This window comes from Triturus cristatus, chromosome 2_2, assembly GCF_964204655.1.
Source record: "Triturus cristatus chromosome 2_2, aTriCri1.1, whole genome shotgun sequence".
NCBI classification, from domain to species: Eukaryota; Metazoa; Chordata; class Amphibia; order Caudata; family Salamandridae; genus Triturus; species Triturus cristatus.
In genome coordinates this window covers 804,889,150-804,909,249 of record NC_140582.1, presented here as the reverse complement: position 1 = coordinate 804,909,249, position 20,100 = coordinate 804,889,150, and the positions used below count along the sequence as shown (strand labels likewise).

Below are 20,100 nucleotides of genomic sequence, written 5' to 3'. Positions count from 1 at the left end.
CGGCAACTAGCCTGTAATTTTTTTAATGATCTTTTTCACCTCATTACTGATTAGACTAAATTTAGGCCTACCGAGGGACTGTGCCATAATCCTTGTCTGCACTACAAGCCCAGACAAGGAATATGGCACAGTCCCTGGGTAGGCCTAAATCTAATACTTTAAGCCTGTTTGAATATAGGACCAGGGCACAGCTGATTTTGAATACAGTTTATTTAATTGCAGCTACTTTAATGCCGTTCACTGAGTTTTTCCTTTGAGACTGCTTGTGACACATTTAAGGTTGTGGGTCTCTGGCCCCAATTACCCGGCATATACACTTGGGGGTCAATTACGATGCAGCCCGTAACGGCTCACCCCATGGGGTGCCTGCCATGGGATGCAATGATGAACTGCACCTTCCTTTTCCCTATGGGAGTATGTATTATGGCCTCTTGGCCCCTTGGTGTTCTGTTGTAACCTCATTGCAGTTGAGCTGACTATATACATAGTTTCAGAATCTGATACATGGTTCTTTTACTTTTAGGTGTCTTCCGTTCTTATTCTGTACTTATAATGACCCCCGATCTGAACAATGATGCTTAGGGGTCGAAAAATTGACTAAATCCTATGTGGACTGGTTTTAAATTTAGATTGTGTCTCATACATTCATACTATGAGTGCCATTTGTAACCACATACAGTCACAATCAGTCACATGTAAATATTTTATATAGAATGTAAGCACACTTTTTAATCACTTTACCCACTCTCACTGTGCCGTCACTCTGTAGGATCACCTTATCGTTTGAAAATTTGAAAAATATGAATGATGTGTCATTTATGAATATAATTAATTAAATAAATGCACTTACCACATAATTTAAATAAATCTACAGAAGATATCTTTATGTCACTATTGCTGTGAAAGTCCAAGGCTACACTTCCCCCATAAGGATCACCTTTTGATAATAAGTGTCCGGCCCAGGTCACTGGGTTACTGGGTTGCCCCTTTCTCTCTAACACTGTTCTTCGTCGGTAAAGTCACAGAATTTGCAATGTTTAATGAGAGTATCAAGTCTTTCGACAAACTCATCCATTGTTTCACAAAACTGTTGCCGTTGTTGGCTAAAGGTATACTTTTCATGGTTGACGTTCGGCATTGTATGGAACTTGGCTTCTAATGCTTCTTTTACCTTTTGGTATGATTTTGCTTCAATTTTTTAAATCTTCTTCTTCTTTAGCAATTCTTTTAACCCGTCACCTGCAAGGTTTTTTAAGCATTTGATAATCTTCTTTTCATTTTCTTATTCTAGTGCATCTACAAAGTCATCAAATGTTCAATCCACTGAGCCCACCGGCACCGATTTCCTACTTCTTAGAAGTGTTGAATGGCGGTGGTGGCTTCAAGAACACAGCTTCATTATATTTCGCGCTCTCTTTTTTTGCCATTGAGAGCATGTGCTGATCAGACAGTGTTCATCGCACAAAGCGGGACCGGCAACCTCTGCACGCAACACCCCCGTTACTTGAGTCTTGGTCTCCACGTCTGATTGGAGGTCGTGAATCCCTTCGCTTGCCCTTGACAGTGAGTGAGTTTCTGTTTGTTCTTGCAGTTGTTTTTGATTTGTCTGAATATTGCTCTGTGTTCAGGGTGCAGCTCAGAGTCTTTTCCAGCGACCTCACTGGAAATTTCTTGGTGTTTGTTTTGAATTTGTTCTCAGCAGGTCCTTCGACTCTTTTTGCGGCCGTGTACGGACTGGAGCAGGACTGTGACTCCGCATATACTGGTTGCAGACTGCTTTGCATCGATTTCGGGCACACATGCCATGCAAGAGCAGTTTGCTGTGTCATTGCAAACTCTCAGGGAGAGCAGTTTTGTTTTCTCCTGGGCACGTATCCTTCCCTCATTGCCAGCTGTCGCGTCTTCCACAGACCTGGAGCATGAGGATGAGGTACACCACATGAGAGCTGAGGTTAAATACTTCTTTATCACTCAGCATACATTCACACTCTGTGCATTACATCATATTGTTTTAGATAACCACACACTGACACCTCCAAGCATATTACGCAGTTCCTGTCTAGAGTCATCCCCAGAACCACGAGAGGCCTAGTGCATATAATGACAATATGCTACAGTGTTGATGATGTCTTTCCAGAATGTGAGAAGAGATGTGCTTGACAATTTTGCTGTTTGAGGAGGTCCAGAGGATATATGGATGGTTTAATGGATAAGATAATTTTCTCAAGACATTCTGATGAGGTTGGGTTAAAAGTGGTCCACTATCCGAAGCCATTATTGGTTCTAGGAGAGTCATTATAGGATGAGAGATAATTGTGGTGGAGGTAATAGTATTAAAGTTAATTACTGTCACAGAAGTTGGCAAGTTTAAAGCAGCAGTTGACAGTGATATGGTCAGAATTGAAGAGGTCATAGTAGTTTGGGCTTTAACAGTGGCAAATGGCTTCTGTGTTTCTTTTTTGCTGATTTTATTTGGTCTTTCAGGCCAGAAGGTTTGGTGCTTAATGTGCTTGATTTATATTTCTTCCTGAGTCGTCAGCTTGTGTGAGAAAGGGTTCTTGCCGCCATTAAAAATCTTGATTGCATTGCTCTTGCCTTTGTAAATTGAGAGAGGGATGAACCATCCTTTTGCATTTTTCCTCTTTATACTTTTTGATGATGCAACTAATGTATTCATCGTTTTAAGCAAGTAAGTGTTATAGTGTTCAATCAAGGAGTCAGCATTATTTTGTTGTGTGAAATAGGGGTAATAGAATGGATGGGAATCAAATTTTCCCATTAACATGCTTTCAACTGAAGAAAATTTACAGTGGGAAAAATTTAATTAATGCAATTTTTGGGACTAAACATACATAGTCTCCCACCAAAACAAAAAGTGATGGCAGGTAGGCATGAGACATGCTGTATCCCTTACATTGTGCAGTCTATGCTTCCAAGATTTTGGGGATAATCTCTATTCTACACTTGCCATAGGCTACAGAGGGGTAGGCTCTATAAATCTTTATAAGGCGTTAGCAGGTTTCTGGCATGAATAAGTATGTATGTAATAAACAAATTATTTATTGTCTCCAGCCATGCAGTAAACTATATAAAGTTCCACCAAGGCACCCAAACATACAGCTTCCCTCAACCCCTGAGCTCGCTATTAGGTGTAGATTTTCTATTAACTCCAGTGCGCAATATATTTGTAAATGATAATTTGTACACAATATTTCTGTCAGACGACATTTCGTCAACGATATTTTGGTACCACACCATTCAGGCGTGTTGGTGATCCGAGGTACATTGTAGACTTTAGTAACATCAGTAGTGAATGAGTCCCTAAAAGGCTGTAAGGTGGGGGATGAGCATCCTGATGTCTACCCTAGCAAAGAATGTAATGTATAGCACAGGAAGAACTGGTGTAGGGGTTTGAGAGGGGGCAGAAGTGTTAGACATGGCAGGCTAGCTCCAGTAAAGGAGCAAGAATGGTTTAAGGTTATGAGGTGCACCAAAGGCGAGACAGAACCAAGGGTGACCATTTCGTGCAATGACAGGGTCGTAAACAGTGCGGGTGTCAGAACAAAGAGTGTCCTGAAGACATGACCTTCCTGGAATGCTCACTGGTACAGAAGAGTTAGTATTTCTAACTTTGCTTTTAACTTCGTATTGCACTAGCATTATTTTGCACCTTTCTCTTACCTGACAGCAGCTCCCCGGTTTTTAACGCGTTCTTGAGCTCACCCCTAGTGACACCGCATCACCTAAAAGCTATTGGCTGATACCATCAGCACCGCAATTGTAAATCACGCTTTACCGCAACCGTTTTCAGGATCTTTTCACCACCCTTTCACACTTTTAACTTACCACATAATTTTAAACCAGCTCAATTGTTCCCAAAACACCCGTTCCAAGGAATAGCACAGTTACCAGCATGACCAAATCACGTGAGGTCTCTTCTCTCATCACTTGCTACCCTCTAACTACACATCATACCAGCCCCGGCATGTCTGCCTCTAGGCACCCCAATTGTTGCCATCACACACTGGCTACAAACTAGACCTACCACTACTCCGCTCGGTTATTCCTATCACCCACTTTCACAGAGTGTGAATCACCAGGAGGTTCTCTACCTTTTTTTCACCTTTTCCTCAAATACCCTAACTCTATGTCCCCTGCCTCCCTCCACGTTCCTATTTTTTCGCAAGCAGCATACTACCTCAGGCTTGCAAATCTCCTTGTCCTGATGATGATCCAAGTATCTAGCCATGGATCGAAACGTCGTCGACTTCTTTAACAGCTTGCACGTTAAACTGATTTGTTAAAACTAGTGCAACAGCTGTTGACCAAAAAGCTTGCCTTGACTATTTGTATTGGCTCAAAGCTTTTCCCTGTTTTGCCTGAAAAATGTATGTTTATTTGTGAATGTCTTTTGTTTTTTCTTGAAGGATACAGGATTGTGTCCCACTCGATCACTTTGTGTTTGATCAGTACTAATTACCTGATTCATTAAATTAATTGTCCGGCTGGACATCTTCAATACAATATAGTACTGATTCCGGTCTATATTTATCGTCATTTGAATTGTAATGTTTGAAGGACCAATTGTTTTTCATAACTAGCTAAAGTCTCCTATGGCAGCAAAATGTAGGGCCACACCACTATGGAGGGACTTCAATTGGTGGAAAATAACTTTTTGAAACGTCTTTTATGTGTGCCACAGGGCACCTCAAACTTTATGGCCCATGAAGAGCTGGGAGTCCCCTAAATCTCGGATCTGCTGGCCCTTCGGTCCCTCATATTGTGGTTGAAGCTATGGTTGTATCAGGGTTCCACCCTAAGTAAATTAATTCTAAAGGAGTGTATTGGCCTTGATCATGTTCATCACATCCCATGGCTTAACTACATAAAGACATGTTTAGGGAGGTTGGGAAGAGCAGAACTCTTTTCCGAACCAGAACTGGTGCATAAGAAAGATCTGAGCCAAATAAATGAGTCCTTTTTATTCTGAGGACTATTGAAAGGGAGGGGTGCGAGTTGACGAAACCCAATGTTCATAGGTATATCATTTTGAAATCTGTACAATCCACTGAGCCATATCTTTTAGGGGCCTTTAATGCCGATGAGCGTTTTTTTATTAACCAGGTTTTGATTGGATCTTTTCCATCTTTTATTGGCACAGCCTCGGGGTGTAGTAGAGGCCAGAGCTTAGAGTCCTGTGGCTACGACGGGAAGTCTCCACAGGACATGCTCCATTTTATAATGTTCGGTCATTTTTATAAGATTCCCCGAAGAAATGTTATCATTCTTATCTTGAAACGAATGGATTTTAGGCAGGTGCGCCCCGCTTTCATATTTTTACAACTGCTATCCGGCAACACTGTTTTATATGTTCTTAATTTTTTTAAATCAGCAGTGAGGCTTAGGGCCTGTTGTGATTAATACGTTTGTGGCTCTAGGTGGCTCCCACGTGTTCTAGAATGTTTGACTGGGGACATTTTGTATTGCTAGGCACTTTGTGCCCTTTCTTCTTTTCAAAGATCTAATATTTATCCCCTTCTTTTAATCCTTCTTATTCATGCATTGTAAAATGTGGTCTATTTCTTTTTGAATGACATATTGTTCTAGAATACTTTTAAGGTTTTATGCATGAGCCGAATAAAGTGAATCAGAATACTGTTCCTTTGATACCAAAATGAGTAGACATTTTATTACTATATTATTGAATAGTAATTTGTGATCAACAGTATTGAATGCTGCAGACCGGTCCAACAGGAATAGAAAACATGATCAATTTTTGTTTAGCATCTGATAGGTATCATCAATAATGGATGAGCATCGCAGTTTCAGTGCTAGGTCCAGCTCAGAAACTTGAAAGAAAACCATTCAGGAGACTATTTTCATCAATTTGTTGGGTTAGTAACTGTGTATTTTGCTACACAGTTCTCCGTAATCATTTCAGGGAAAGGAAGGCCTGTGAAAGAGTAGTAATTTTAATTGTTCAGATCCACTTTAAGGTTTTAGAAGGAGGGCCAAATTTTGCTTTTCTCCAAGAACAAATGAGAGATCCTTAATGAAAAGAAGTGTTTGTAGCATCTTCCCCAACCCCGGAGCATGCAGATGCGGTGCACCACACGGGAGCTATAGTTAAACACTTCTTTATTCCTCAGCATTAACTCACCCACTGCATATTACATCATACTTTTTCAGACAACCACATTCTGACTCCTTCCAGCATATTACACAGTTTCTGTCAGGAGTCTACCCCAGAACCACAAGATTCCTACTGCATATGATACCAATATGCTACACCTCCCACTTTGTTAAATAAAAAGTGGCACAGATCATTAGTAATCACATCTCTTCAATTAGTCGGTGAGGCGCTCGCACTTGTCTGCCGGCTCATGTGATCCAAGATGATCGGCGTCCAACCTGATCGGGCAGCTGTGACTTAGGCTCAGGCACTTGAGCCACACCTACTGGCAGGATCGCCTCACACGTTGTTTCAGGACTCAACAAATATTGTGGTAGGTGTTAAAAATGTGATATGTCCTGAGTGATGGTCTGTCCAGGTCGATGTGCTGTCACCATATGTCCTTTGCGCTTCACAACCTGTAGAGAATTGACTGCAAAAGGAGTGTCCATTTTCTGATTTTGTTTCTGGTTAACCAGAACCCAGTCTTCTTCAACAAAGACTGTTTCCTGGGCATAGTGACGCTGGTTTCCATAGGTCTTCATTTTCCTTTTATCAAACTTGAACAGTGTTGACGGACCGACCCTACGTCAATTGCGGCAGTTTTGTTCTGATGGTTCTCCCCAAATAGGAAGGTGGCTGGACTCTCACCAGTAGTGAAGTGATGAGTTGATCAAAAGGCTCTGAGGCCTGGTACAAGGCTTGTTTCAGGTCGATTCCTTCCAGGGACACTTGTTAAATGACTCTCTTTGGGGTACTCATGAATCGTTGAGCAGCACCATTGGCTTGGGGCCAGAGAGATGTGCTCTTTTGCTGTCTGAAATTGAGTTGGACCAGAAATTCTCTGAACTCTTTGCTATTAAAGGGCGGTCCATTGTCAGACTTAAGAATTGAAAGAATGTCGCATATCGCGAATATGTCATCTAGGCATTCTATGACGTTTGTCATGGATTGCTGACGACAGGTCTTCCACCACAGGAAACCATGATTATTCATCGATGACTACCATTAGATGGTGTCCATTTCCAAAGGGTCCAAAAAAGTCAAAAGCAACCCTTTCACATGCATTGGCAGGAAGGTCAGACATTGTCACTGGTTGCTGTGTAACCTTAGGAGACAACCAGTTGCAAATGTGAAATGCATTCAGGTCCTTCTCCACTCGCTCCTCTAACCGAGGGAATCACTCTTGACCTCGTAAGGCTCTTTAGGTGGCTACAATACCATGATGTCCTTCATGAGCAAGTTCGATGATTCTCCGCCTTAGACTTTCAGGTATGATGATTGCGAACCTTTTAGTATTACGCCTTCTTGGTTGACAGAAAACTCATCCTGTACATTTTAAAACTTTTGAAACTCAACATCGTCGGCAATGGGTCAGGTATTTCTTCTCCATGATTGTGTGGAAAAGTTTCTTGTATAACGATCATGTCCTTATCAGTATTGGTGGTAGCAATGATTTGTTCCACCGTCAAAGCCGCTGGTGTACTGGATTTCACAATAAAGTTGAGAAATGCTTCAGCTGTCTTGGATGTAGAGCTGTGATGATGTATCGGCACTCGTGAAAAGCAGTTTGTGCGGTTTTGATCTTTCCCCGACTTGTGTATAATCTCATAGTCATACTCTTGAAGTCTTAACCCCCCCTCTCAATGCGAGGGGGAATCTTGGCCTTTGGAGTTCCAAAAATTGTAAATAGTGCCTGGAGGTCTCTGACAACAGTAAACCATTTGGCTTAGACCACAATACGTCTTTGAGCATTTGGATGACCATTGTGTTGAGCAAGGATTGCCCCTACCTTGACTGGGCTTGCGTCAACCATTCTCTCAGGATGTAACTTGGGGTCAAAAAAGGTCATTTCAGTTGCATTCTCAATCGCATGTTTAATATCTCTGAAACTTCTGTCACACTCTGGGGACCAATGGCCAGGTACATTTCACTTTGTTAATTCTTTTAATGGGGCACTCGTTGTAGCAAAGTTGCAAATGTATCTTGAGCAATAACTGGCCATGCCTAAGAAAAATCACAGCATAGTAACATCTTGGGGGCAAGCGGATGACAGTGCTTGCACCTTACCTGGGACTGGAATCATTCCCCCTTCAGAGAATATATGAACAAAAAACTTGGGTGTGGTCTTTGCAGAATTCCGAGTGAGACCTGCATCAGTGAGTAACTTGAACATTTGGTTGAGGGCTTTGTCGTGCTCTTTTTGCATTCTCCCAAAAACCAATATGTCATCACTAGCACGTGTGACAGGTTAAATTACTCGGCAAATGACATCCTGAAATATCTCAGCAGCCAAAGATACTCCAAAGGTCAGTCTCTTGTATCTGAACAACCCAATATGAGTTGATAAGGTAGTAATGTACCTGCAGTTCTCCTCTGGTTCAAGTTGATGATATACTTTATTCAGGTCAAGAAGGGAAAATACTTTGGGCCAGTTCAGTTGTATAATCAAATCCACTCTCTCTCTCGCTCAATGGATTTGTTGGACTGGCGCATGTCAACGCAAATGCTCACAGATCTACTACTGTCCTTTTTGGGAACTAGGACTATGGGTGAAGCCCATGGTGTGGGGCCTGTGGAGCGTTCAATTATGTCATGTTTAAAGGGCGCTTCTAGTTCTTTCTCCACAGCTTCTTGTGGATGAAAAACAACTCTGCGGTGTCGCTGAGCAGCAGGGCAAATGTCTTTGTTGCGATGGAGCTGTACTTTCATATTCTTGAGTTTTCCCAGGCCGTGGAAAAACAATGGGAATTGGCTTGTGATCTCAGAATGGGCACAGAGGTTGTAGTTGAGGGATATCAACCCCATTTCAGCAGTGGTGGCAAAGGTGAGTAAACAGGCACTCAACGAAGTCCCTTGTAGAAAATGTATGGTGGCTACACCGATGTCTTTTTGTGTCGCATTGTCATTGAGAATGACACTTGGCTTTACAGTGGCTCAGATGTAGACCTTCATGCCTGACAGCCCGTTAAACCTTACACAGGCATGATGTTAATCAACGCAACACTGTATGATAAAAGTTATTGGGTGATTGTTCACTTTCAATGTGATTTTGGAACAGTATCCAAAAGAATTCTGGTCTTTTGCTTGGCATGTTTACTTTGAATTCTGATCATCTTCCCATGCAGCTAATCCAACACTGGCACACTGCTTGTTGATTGATACCTTTATGGCACAATTATCTTCTTCAGCAGTGCTCAATATTGACGTTGAAGAGCCTTTGTACAATGAACTTGATGATGAAGGGTTTTGCCTGATCTCCACTCGTCGTAGTTGATGATGCTTTTTGGTTTTGTGGGCGGGGTGTGATTGCTTCTGAAACGTTCTTGTGTCCATCTTCTCTTTCCGTCATGGCACACAGTTATGAATTGATTTCAATTCCCACATCCTTTACAGACCTGTCCAAGTACATTCACTTTTATAAGGAAGTGGAAATCCACACCAAGAGCATAGTTTTGAATTTTTTAAAGGTGTTGAGTTACGTGCATCAAGGTTTTTTTCATGTGCTTGCTTTTCACGGTCAGGGCTGATTCATTGTGAACTGGTCCTACTTTCATGTAAGCAGCTTGTCGGTCTGCTCATTCTTCTGCTCTCGTAGCCATCAGAATTTTCTCTTAACATTAGTCTTCTAAACGAGTCTGAAAGAAGGCCTCCAATGATTCTGAAATGAAAGGCTTCTTCATCAGTAAACTTATTATCAAAAAGGGGATCCCTATTGAGGAGGTGTTAGCTTGGATTTCCACTGCTATAGCAACATAAAGAAATCTTCTCTAGATGTGTTTCAATTATGCGGTAAGTGATTTATTTAATTAATTATATTCATAAATGACAGAGCATTCATATTTTTTCAAAAGATAAGGTGCTCCTACAGAGTAACGGTGCCATGAGAGTGAGTAAAGTGATTAAAAAGGGCGCATGTATTCTATTGAAAATAAATACATGTGACTGATTGTGACAGCATGTTGTTACAAATGGCACTCATAGTATGAGTGTCAAGAGACACAGTCAAAATTTAAAACCAGTCCACATAGAATTTTGTTGACGCTTCAACTCCTTAGCACAATTATTTAGATTGGGGCCATCATCAGGGCAGAATAAGAATGGAAGACACCTAAAAGAACCATGTATCAGAAATGATGTACATAGTCAGCTTGACGGCAATGAGGTTACAACAAAGCACCAAGTGTACATACTAGGTAATTAGGGCCAAAAGACCCACAACCGTAGATGTGTCACAAGCAGTCTCAAGGGAAACACTCAGTGAACTGCTGTAATTAAATAAACTGTACTCAAAATCAGCTGTGCCCTGGTCCTATATTCAAACAGGCTTAAAGTATTAGATTTAGGCCTACCCAGGGACTGTGCCATATTCCTTGTCTGGGCTTGTAGTGCAGACAAGGATTATGGCACAGTCCCTCGGTAGGCCTAAATTTAGTCTAATCAGTAATGAGGTGAAAAAAGATCATTAAAAAAATTGCAGTATTAGATTTAGGCCACCCATGGACTGTGCCATATTCCTTGTCTGCACAGCTGTTGCTTGTGTCCAGTTTAAAGGCTATAAAGAAATAGGTATGTTTAAGAAAGTATTACTAACCGAAAGTGTCGGTTTGAGCCAACGTGGAGAAACACATACCTCAAAAAAATGAATTTCAGGTTTAGTAGGTGTCAAAGACCCCCTACAGCAACAGGAATAATCACCTGCATCCATAAAAGAAAGGAACCTTGTGTGACTGTGTGGGTCGTAGGTGTATAACCAGTTAGACCAGTTATAGTTTACTTACTCAGTGGAAATGTAATTATGTGCTCTCTGTGCATAAATCACATGCAGCAGACTTCACAAGGGTTACTGCATGCAAAAGACAAAGAATACATTCATTTGAGATTATGCCACAACTTGTGTCAGTAATTTCTTATGCCAGTATTTAAAACAAAACTACTTTGTACTTACGCAGTGGATCAATATGTCTTGATTATTTCCCCATGTGTTAAGGAGATGACGATGGGCTTCATGAAAGGAAGCTAAATGTAATGGAAACATCAAATTAAAAACAAAGTAGTGAATTCACTGTGCTTAGCCACTACAACTGAGTATTTACTGCTATGATTTAGAAGCTGACCCAAATAATTATCCACCACTTTTAAGATTCAACTTCTGAATTGACGCTGTAATGCAGACAAGATGAGATTAAAAAGGTCCTAGGAAAAGCCATGCTGCTCACAAGCCCTACACCTGTGGTTGTGACTTACCTCAGTTGAAATATAGCCACTAGTCGGAGAGACACTGCAGTTAAATGTGAGAAAAAGCAATGAATTTACTTGTCAGTGTAACGGGAACAATCTCCAGTCACTGATAGCACTGTAGTGGAAATATACTCAGATCGAGGGCACGCCGGCAACATCGGGCTCCTAGAGTCACGCTGCGGGGAAGAAAGAATTCTGTGTAAAGACTTTGTGTACATAGTGACGTGCACGTGGACGTGTACTGCAATGAAGTGAGTGACTAAGCCTATTGATTAGCTGATATCTAAGCTGAAATACCGATTAGAATATAACAATAGTGTTCCCACAGAATGTAATAATTTCTAACTGGAATTTTTTTTTTGAAAAGGAAATAAAAGAAATATTCATGTCAATTTGTACAACGGCACTACCGCTGTACGTGTGTCAGTATGTAAAATGCCCCATTATGTCATAAATATGTGTAACCATAAGTGTGTAGTGGAGTAGGGATTCAGATCACATAATTGACTCAGGAAGTGATCCTTGTTCTTACATCTACAAAGGACTCATAGTGGACCAACCTTTGTCAGAGCCAAAGAGAAGAAAAATGGACTGATAAATTCTCTTGTTGGTTACATATGTAAGACATGCAATAGATTTAGGAAAATGCATACATGCCATCTGCAGTTGTTATATCAAAAAGAGGCCCAAATCAATGGTCAATTAGCAATTAGACATGTGGTGAACAGTAATTGCATCTGCGGATGGAAATAGACGTATGAAATACTAGCATGTCCATCAAAATAAATGCCCATATGAAGGCTGCCTGCCTTCAGTCATCAAGGGTATTGAGTCCCAGAGTCATCGTTTTGCATTTGTCCATCCAAAAAAGTTCCCTCCTGGAGAGTCGACCTGCTTTGTATTCTCCTTTTGGTCCTAGCGAGACCTTGTTCAATCACTTGCCATTTTATGTTCTCACTGTTGTGTTGTTGACTCTGATAGTGTTTGACAAGTGGTGCTACTATTGTATCACATAAGATGCTGCTTCTATGTTGCAGAATTTTGCATTTGACTTTCTGTGTTGTTTGTCCATTGTAAAGTAGGTTGCATGGACACACTATTGCATATATCACATCTTGTGTATTGCAGTTGCTGAAACTTGTCAAATCCACATCCGTATCTTGATGAGTAAAAATACTGGTGTTGAAACAGAATTTACATGCCACACGTTGCCTACATTTGAAATAGCTCACTATTGCCGGGAGTCCACACATTGTGTTCAGGGTGGTTTTGGGTGCTAGAGGAACAGCCGCTCTAATGAAGGAGTCATTGAGGTTCTTTCCCCGTTTAAATGAAAATAAAGGCATGTCCATATTGGTGAAGCTCGGCAACTAGCCTGTAATTTTTTTAATGATCTTTTTCACCTCATTACTGATTAGACTAAATTTAGGCCTACCGAGGGACTGTGCCATAATCCTTGTCTGCACTACAAGCCCAGACAAGGAATATGGCACAGTCCCTGGGTAGGCCTAAATCTAATACTTTAAGCCTGTTTGAATATAGGACCAGGGCACAGCTGATTTTGAATACAGTTTATTTAATTGCAGCTACTTTAATGCCGTTCACTGAGTTTTTCCTTTGAGACTGCTTGTGACACATTTAAGGTTGTGGGTCTCTGGCCCCAATTACCCGGCATATACACTTGGGGGTCAATTACGATGCAGCCCGTAACGGCTCACCCCATGGGGTACCTGCCATGGGATGCAATGATGAACTGCACCTTCCTTTTCCCTATGGGAGTATGTATTATGGCCTCTTGGCCCCTTGGTGTTCTGTTGTAACCTCATTGCAGTTGAGCTGATTATATACATAGTTTCAGAATCTGATACATGGCTCTTTTACTTTTAGGTGTCTTCCGTTCTTATTCTGTACTTATAATGACCCCCGATCTGAACAATGATGCTTAGGGGTCGAAAAGTTGACTAAATCCTATGTGGACTGGTTTTAAATTTAGATTGTGTCTCATACATTCATACTATGAGTGCCATTTGTAACCACATACAGTCACAATCAGTCACATGTAAATATTTTATATAGAATGTAAGCACACTTTTTAATCACTTTACCCACTCTCACTGTGCCGTCACTCTGTAGGATCACCTTATCGTTTGAAAAATATGAATGATGTGTCATTTATGAATATAATTAATTAAATAAATGCACTTACCACATAATTTAAATAAATCTACAGAAGATATCTTTATGTCACTATTGCTGTGAAAGTCCAAGGCTACACTTCCCCCATAAGGATCGCCTTTTGATAATAAGTGTCCGGCCCAGGTCACTGGGTTACTGGGTTGCCCCTTTCTCTCTAACACTGTTCTTCGTCGGTAAAGTCACAGAATTTGCAATGTTTAATGAGAGTATCAAGTCTTTCGACAAACTCATCCATTGTTTCACAAAACTGTTGCCGCTGTTGGCTAAAGGTATACTTTTCATGGTTGACGTTCGGCATTGTATGGAACTTGGCTTCTAATGCTTCTTTTACCTTTTGGTATGATTTTGCTTCAATTTTTTAAATCTTCTTCTTCTTTAGCAATTCTTTTAACCCGTCACCTGCAAGGTTTTTTAAGCATTTGATAATCTTCTTTTCATTTTCTTATTCTAGTGCATCTACAAAGTCATCAAATGTTCAATCCACTGAGCCCACCGGCACCGATTTCCTACTTCTTAGAAGTGTTGAATGGCGGTGGTGGCTTCAAGAACACAGCTTCATTATATTTCGCGCTCTCTTTTTTTGCCATTGAGAGCATGTGCTGATCAGACAGTGTTCATCGCACAAAGCGGGACCGGCAACCTCTGCACGCAACACCCCCGTTACTTGAGTCTTGGTCTCCACATCTGATTGGAGGTCGTGAATCCCTTCGCTTGCCCTTGACAGTGAGTGAGTTTCTGTTTGTTCTTGCAGTTGTTTTTGATTTGTCTGAATATTGCTCTGTGTTCAGGGTGCAGCTCAGAGTCTTTTCCAGCGACCTCACTGGAAATTTCTTGGTGTTTGTTTTGAATTTGTTCTCAGCAGGTCCTTCGACTCTTTTTGCGGCCGTGTACGGACTGGAGCAGGACTGTGACTCCACATATACTGGTTGCAGACTGCTTTGCATCGATTTCGGGCACACATGGCATGCAAGAGCAGTTTGCTGTGTCATTGCAAACTCTCAGGGAGAGCAGTTTTGTTTTCTCCTGGGCACGTATCCTTCCCTCATTGCCAGCTGTCGCGTCTTCCACAGACCTGGAGCATGAGGATGAGGTACACCACATGAGAGCTGAGGTTAAATACTTATTTATCACTCAGCATACATTCACACTCTGTGCATTACATCATATTGTTTTAGATAACCACACACTGACACCTCCAAGCATATTACGCAGTTCCTGTCTAGAGTCATCCCCAGAACCACGAGAGGCCTAGTGCTTATAATGACAATATGCTACAGTGTAGATGATGTCTTTCCAGAATGTGAGAAGAGATGTGCTTGACAATTTTGCTGTTTGAGGAGGTCCAGAGGATATATGGATGGTTTAATGGATAAGATAATTTTCTCAAGACATTCTGATGAGGTTGGGTTAAAAGTGGTCCACTATCCGAAGCCATTATTGGTTCTAGGAGAGTCATTATAGGATGAGAGATAATTGTGGTGGAGGTAATAGTATTAAAGTTAATTACTGTCACAGAAGTTGGCAAGTTTAAAGCAGCAGTTGACAGTGATATGGTCAGAATTGAAGAGGTCATAGTAGTTTGGGCTTTAACAGTGGCAAATGGCTTCTGTGTTTCTTTTTTGCTGATTTTATTTGGTTTTTCAGGCCAGAAGGTTTGGTGCTTAATGTGCTTGATTTATATTTCTTCCTGAGTCGTCAGCTTGTGTGAGAAAGGGTTCTTGCCGCCATTAAAAATCTTGATTGCATTGCTCTTGCCTTTGTAAATTGAGAGAGGGATGAACCATCCTTTTGCATTTTTCCTCTTTATACTTTTTGATGATGCAACTAATGTATTCATCGTTTTAAGCAAGTAAGTGTTATAGTGTTCAATCAAGGAGTCAGCATTATTTTGTTGTGTGAAATAGGGGTAATAGAATGGATGGGAATCAAATTTTCCCATTAACATGCTTTCAACTGAAGAAAATTTACAGTGGGAAAAATTTAATTAATGCAATTTTTGGGACTAAACATACATAGTCTCCCACCAAAACAAAAAGTGATGGCAGGTAGGCATGAGACATGCTGTATCCCTTACATTGTGCAGTCTATGCTTCCAAGATTTTGGGGATAATCTCTATTCTACACTTGCCATAGGCTACAGAGGGGTAGGCTCTATAAATCTTTATAAGGCGTTAGCAGGTTTCTGGCATGAATAAGTATGTATGTAATAAACAAATTATTTATTGTCTCCAGCCATGCAGTAAACTATATAAAGTTCCACCAAGGCACCCAAACATACAGCTTCCCTCAACCCCTGAGCTCGCTATTAGGTGTAGATTTTCTATTAACTCCAGTGCGCAATATATTTGTAAATGATAATTTGTACACAATATTTCTGTCAGACGACATTTCGTCAACGATATTTTGGTACCACACCATTCAAGCGTGTTGGTGATCCGAGGTACATTGTAGACTTTAGTAACATCAGTAGTGAATGAGTCCCTAAAAGGCTGTAAGGTGGGGGATGAGCATCCTGATGTCTACCCTAGCAAAGAATGTAATGTATAGCACAGGAAGAACTGGTGTAGGGGTTTGAGAGGGGGCAGAAGTGTTAGACATGGCAGGCTAGCTCCAGTAAAGGAGCAAGAATGGTTTAAAGTTATGAGGTGCACCAAAGGCGAGACAGAACCAAGGGTGACCATTTCGTGCAATGACAGGGTCGTAAACAGTGCGGGTGTCAGAACAAAGAGTGTCCTGAAGACATGACCTTCCTGGAATGCTCACTGGTACAGAAGAGTTAGTATTTCTAACTTTGCTTTTAACTTCGTATTGCACTAGCATTATTTTGCACCTTTCTCTTACCTGACCGCAGCTCCCAGGGGGCATGTTGCAAATTAAGCCATATTGACTCTCTGGTCCGCCGCCGGGTTTTCTATCCATTTGATGCAGAGAGAATTTGCTCATCAGGTTCTTGACTGCATCACTTCCGGCCAGCCGCCATCTTTGGTCAGGTGACGGTCTAGCCTATCGCGGCCCAGCAGGCCACTACTTTAGATGGGCCAATTTTGGGCGCGCAGCAGACACGCAGCTGGCACGCCGCTGGCGTGCCTAAGGCAAGCCCGTCTGCGCCCGTCAGCGCTCTGAACACGCTCAGCGCCAGCCATACTGCCGGTTTTGGGTCAGAAGCCCTCTGCCTTAAACCCACGTAACACTACAACGGTAATACTCTTATGGAGCTCCAAAGGGGGTGATCAGCTGTGCTCTGGCTCACACATTGATCCCCACTTGATTCAGGGAAACGAGCTATGCTCAAAATGTGGCCCCACTGCCCAGCTCACCTCACCATCTACACAAACCCACACTACCTTTAAGGTACAATACGAAAAGGTATCTTGTGTTCTCATCAATGTCAGATAATTAATTAAGAATGCTATCGCTTTTCAAGAACTCATGGAATCAAACCAGATTGAAATAGCCTTTGTCACAGAGACTTGGGCAGACACCTCCTCAGACCCAGATCTTTTACTGGCCCTACCCTTAGGGTATAAAATTCACAAATTAGATCGGCAGAGAAAAAAGGTGGGGGCATTGCCCTTATTCTTAAATCCAGTTTTAAGTCGTCTATTAAAACAAACGTGGACATCAAGGACTGTGAATCGTTTAATTTTAAAATTGAACTGTATGGCCAACACTCGGTTAGTGGGATCCTACTTTATCGACTGCCCAAACCCAACGCTACCTTTTTAGACAACCTAGGCACACTGTTAGCTCACAAAGAGGAGCACCCTAATTTCACAGTACTAGGGGATTGCTGACCCTGAGACAAAATGACTTTTAGATCATATGGATAGTGCAGAATTGTGTCAACTGGTGAAGGAATCAACTCACAGAGCTGGGCACTGTTTATATGGTATCTTTTCAGATAATCCCTCTCTAAATTGGACCAGAGTTTTGCCCACCGTCTGGTCAGACCACAAAGCAGTTCTATTCGACATACTACTGCCACACAAAAATCATTCCAAAGCTTCCAGAGTACCCTATGTCAGTTGCCCTTGGAGGAAAGTTGTGCTTAACTCCCTTAACCCTATTCTTTCAGAAACCTTACCTAACCTGCCCTCTGACCCCGATCTTGCCACAGTTCAATATCATGCCTGGCTTGACTCGACCATGACACAACTAGCACCCCCCAAACTGTGTCGCCGATCTAGGAGGTTACCATCAGAACCCTGGTTCAATAATACATTGAAAGCCCACAAACAACTCTGTCGCAAATCAGAGAGGAAGTGGAGACTTGAAAATAACGCAAAGACTAGAATGGAATACAAGACATCTCTACAAACCTATAAGAAACTCATTCTCAGGGAAAAGGCGTCATACTTTGCTGAGGAAATCACAGCGGCTAATAATTGTCCCAAAGCTCTGTTCACCACTGTATAAAAACTTGCAAAGTTGCTGAATGCGTCTGACATCAATATTAGTCAAGAGTTATGCAGCTCTCTAACAGACTCCTTTCAGCATAAAGTTAAGTCTGTCTTTAGCCCGTTTGCACACCAGAATAATCACCTGGCCCAGTCTCCGGCCCAGCTTAATAAGATGCAAACTGTTCCTCAGGACTTAACACAAGACTTCTCTGAATCAGTCATCCCGACTCTTTCTTCTTTCTCTATGTTAACAGTGGAACAAACCGCTAAACTCATCACGATGACAAAATCGGGCTCCCCATTAGACCCATGCCCTCCTAAAATCCTGCATATCTCACCTGAAATTATTGCCATTCCATTAACAGTGAGCTTTAATATAATGTTCTTAACTGGACACTTTCCTACGAAATGGAAGAAAGCTTCTGTTCTTACTTTATTAAAGAAACCGAACTTGGATGCTAAGGAGACTCTTAATTACAGGCCAATATTCAGACTCCTGTTCCCTGCAAAAGTGGTTGAAAAGGTGATGAACACCGATCTTTCGGCTTTTATAAATGATAACACCATTCTTGATTCTTCTCAGTTTGGCTTTCGTGCTCAGCATAGCACCGCGTTGGCCCTTACCACTGCCACATAGGAACTTAGACTGATACTCGACGGTGGGGGGAACGCAGCTCTGATCCTCCTGGACCTGTCAGCAGCCTTTGATATGGTTAATCATGAGCTGCTGCGGGAGCGTCTGACTTCAATCGGGATCAGGGGAAATGCGCTGTCCCTGCTAAGCTCCTTCCTGTCGGAGCGATCTCAGGACGTGGCCCTGGGAAACATTGTATCAGCTCCTTTCACGCTGCATTGCGGAGTTCCCCAGGGCTCATCTTTTAGCCCAACACTCTTTAACCTTTATGTCACCCCTCTTGCTAGCCTAGCAAAGAAGCTATGAATTTACCCTGGTGTCGTATGCAGATGACACTCAGATCATCGTCTCAGTAAGCAGTCCAGCCAGTCAGACAGCTACGAGGTTTCATGATTGTATGAGCCAAATAGCCAATTGGATGTCAGATAACAGCCTGAAGTTAAACTCAGCTAAGACTGAAGTTTCGTTACTGTTTTGTTACTAGGGAACAACTCAACTTTTTGGACAGATAGCCAGTCCAACTTGGCGCCCTGCCCAAACCTGTGCTCAAAGACAAAATTCTTGGAGTAATTTTTTACACCAAACTGTCCCTTGAGGCACAAATCAATTCGGCTACCTCAGCATGTTTCTTCATCCTGAAAATGCTGAGGAAAATCCTTCCGGCAATACCCATCGACCTAAGGAAGATGGTGGTAACAGTGCTGATATCTTCAAGACTGGACTAATGTAATGCCCTCTTTTCCAGTGCCCCAAGGCTTAGCATTAATAAACTCCAGACAGTACAGAATGCTGCAGAAAGAGTATTGCTGGGCATCTCCAAATTCGACTCAGTCTCCACGTCCTTGGCCCGACTCCACTGGCTACCTGTAGCTAAGAGGATTTAATTTAAATTTCTGTGCATCGCATTTAAATCCCTCAACAACAGGGGGCCAACCCATCTGGCAAGATTTTTAAAACCATATACACATATACACCTGCCAGAGCCCTTAGATCCACCAACCTAGGAAATCTACTTGTTCCTAGAGTCAGCAGGGCCAGATGGGACGGCAAGAGCTTTAAGGCTACAACTGCCAGCCTATGGAACTCTCTACCCATCCTGCTGAAAAAAGAGCCTAGTCTTCTCAAATTTAGGAAAGGCCTTAAAACATGGTTGTTCTCAGATTAACTGTACATCAGTGTCCGCCCCGAGTAAAGGCGGCACCTAAACACCTCAGGGTATTTGTTGCGCTTTATAAATCACTCATAATTTTCATCATCATCTTGGAGTTTATTGCACAAATTGGAAAGTTTCTGAGGCAGTCTGAATGTATGTGGGAAACCTCACCCAGGTGGATGTCAATTCATCTGGGCCAGAGCAGAGGTATATGGTTGTAGAATCAACCGGGCCTCCATAGTAACAGAGGGAAAGGCAGAACAGTGTTGTCTGGTCAGTCAAAGTGCCATGTCTATATTGAAGA

The 20,100-nt window shown here is 41.9% G+C and overlaps 1 long non-coding RNA gene across 2 annotated transcripts in view; it reads right to left on the bottom strand.

The window, feature by feature from the left end:
• Positions 1–20,100, bottom strand: part of LOC146862801 (uncharacterized) — an 82,114-nt gene that overhangs the window by 14,426 nt on the left and 47,588 nt on the right. The window contains exon 3 of one of the 2 annotated variants that reach the window (XR_014978178.1): positions 11,121–11,191. The exons of the other annotated variant lie outside the window; for it this stretch is intronic. This is a non-coding gene — a long non-coding RNA (uncharacterized LOC146862801). The remainder of the gene's footprint in view (positions 1–11,120; positions 11,192–20,100) is intronic. 2 annotated transcript variants of the gene reach the window in all.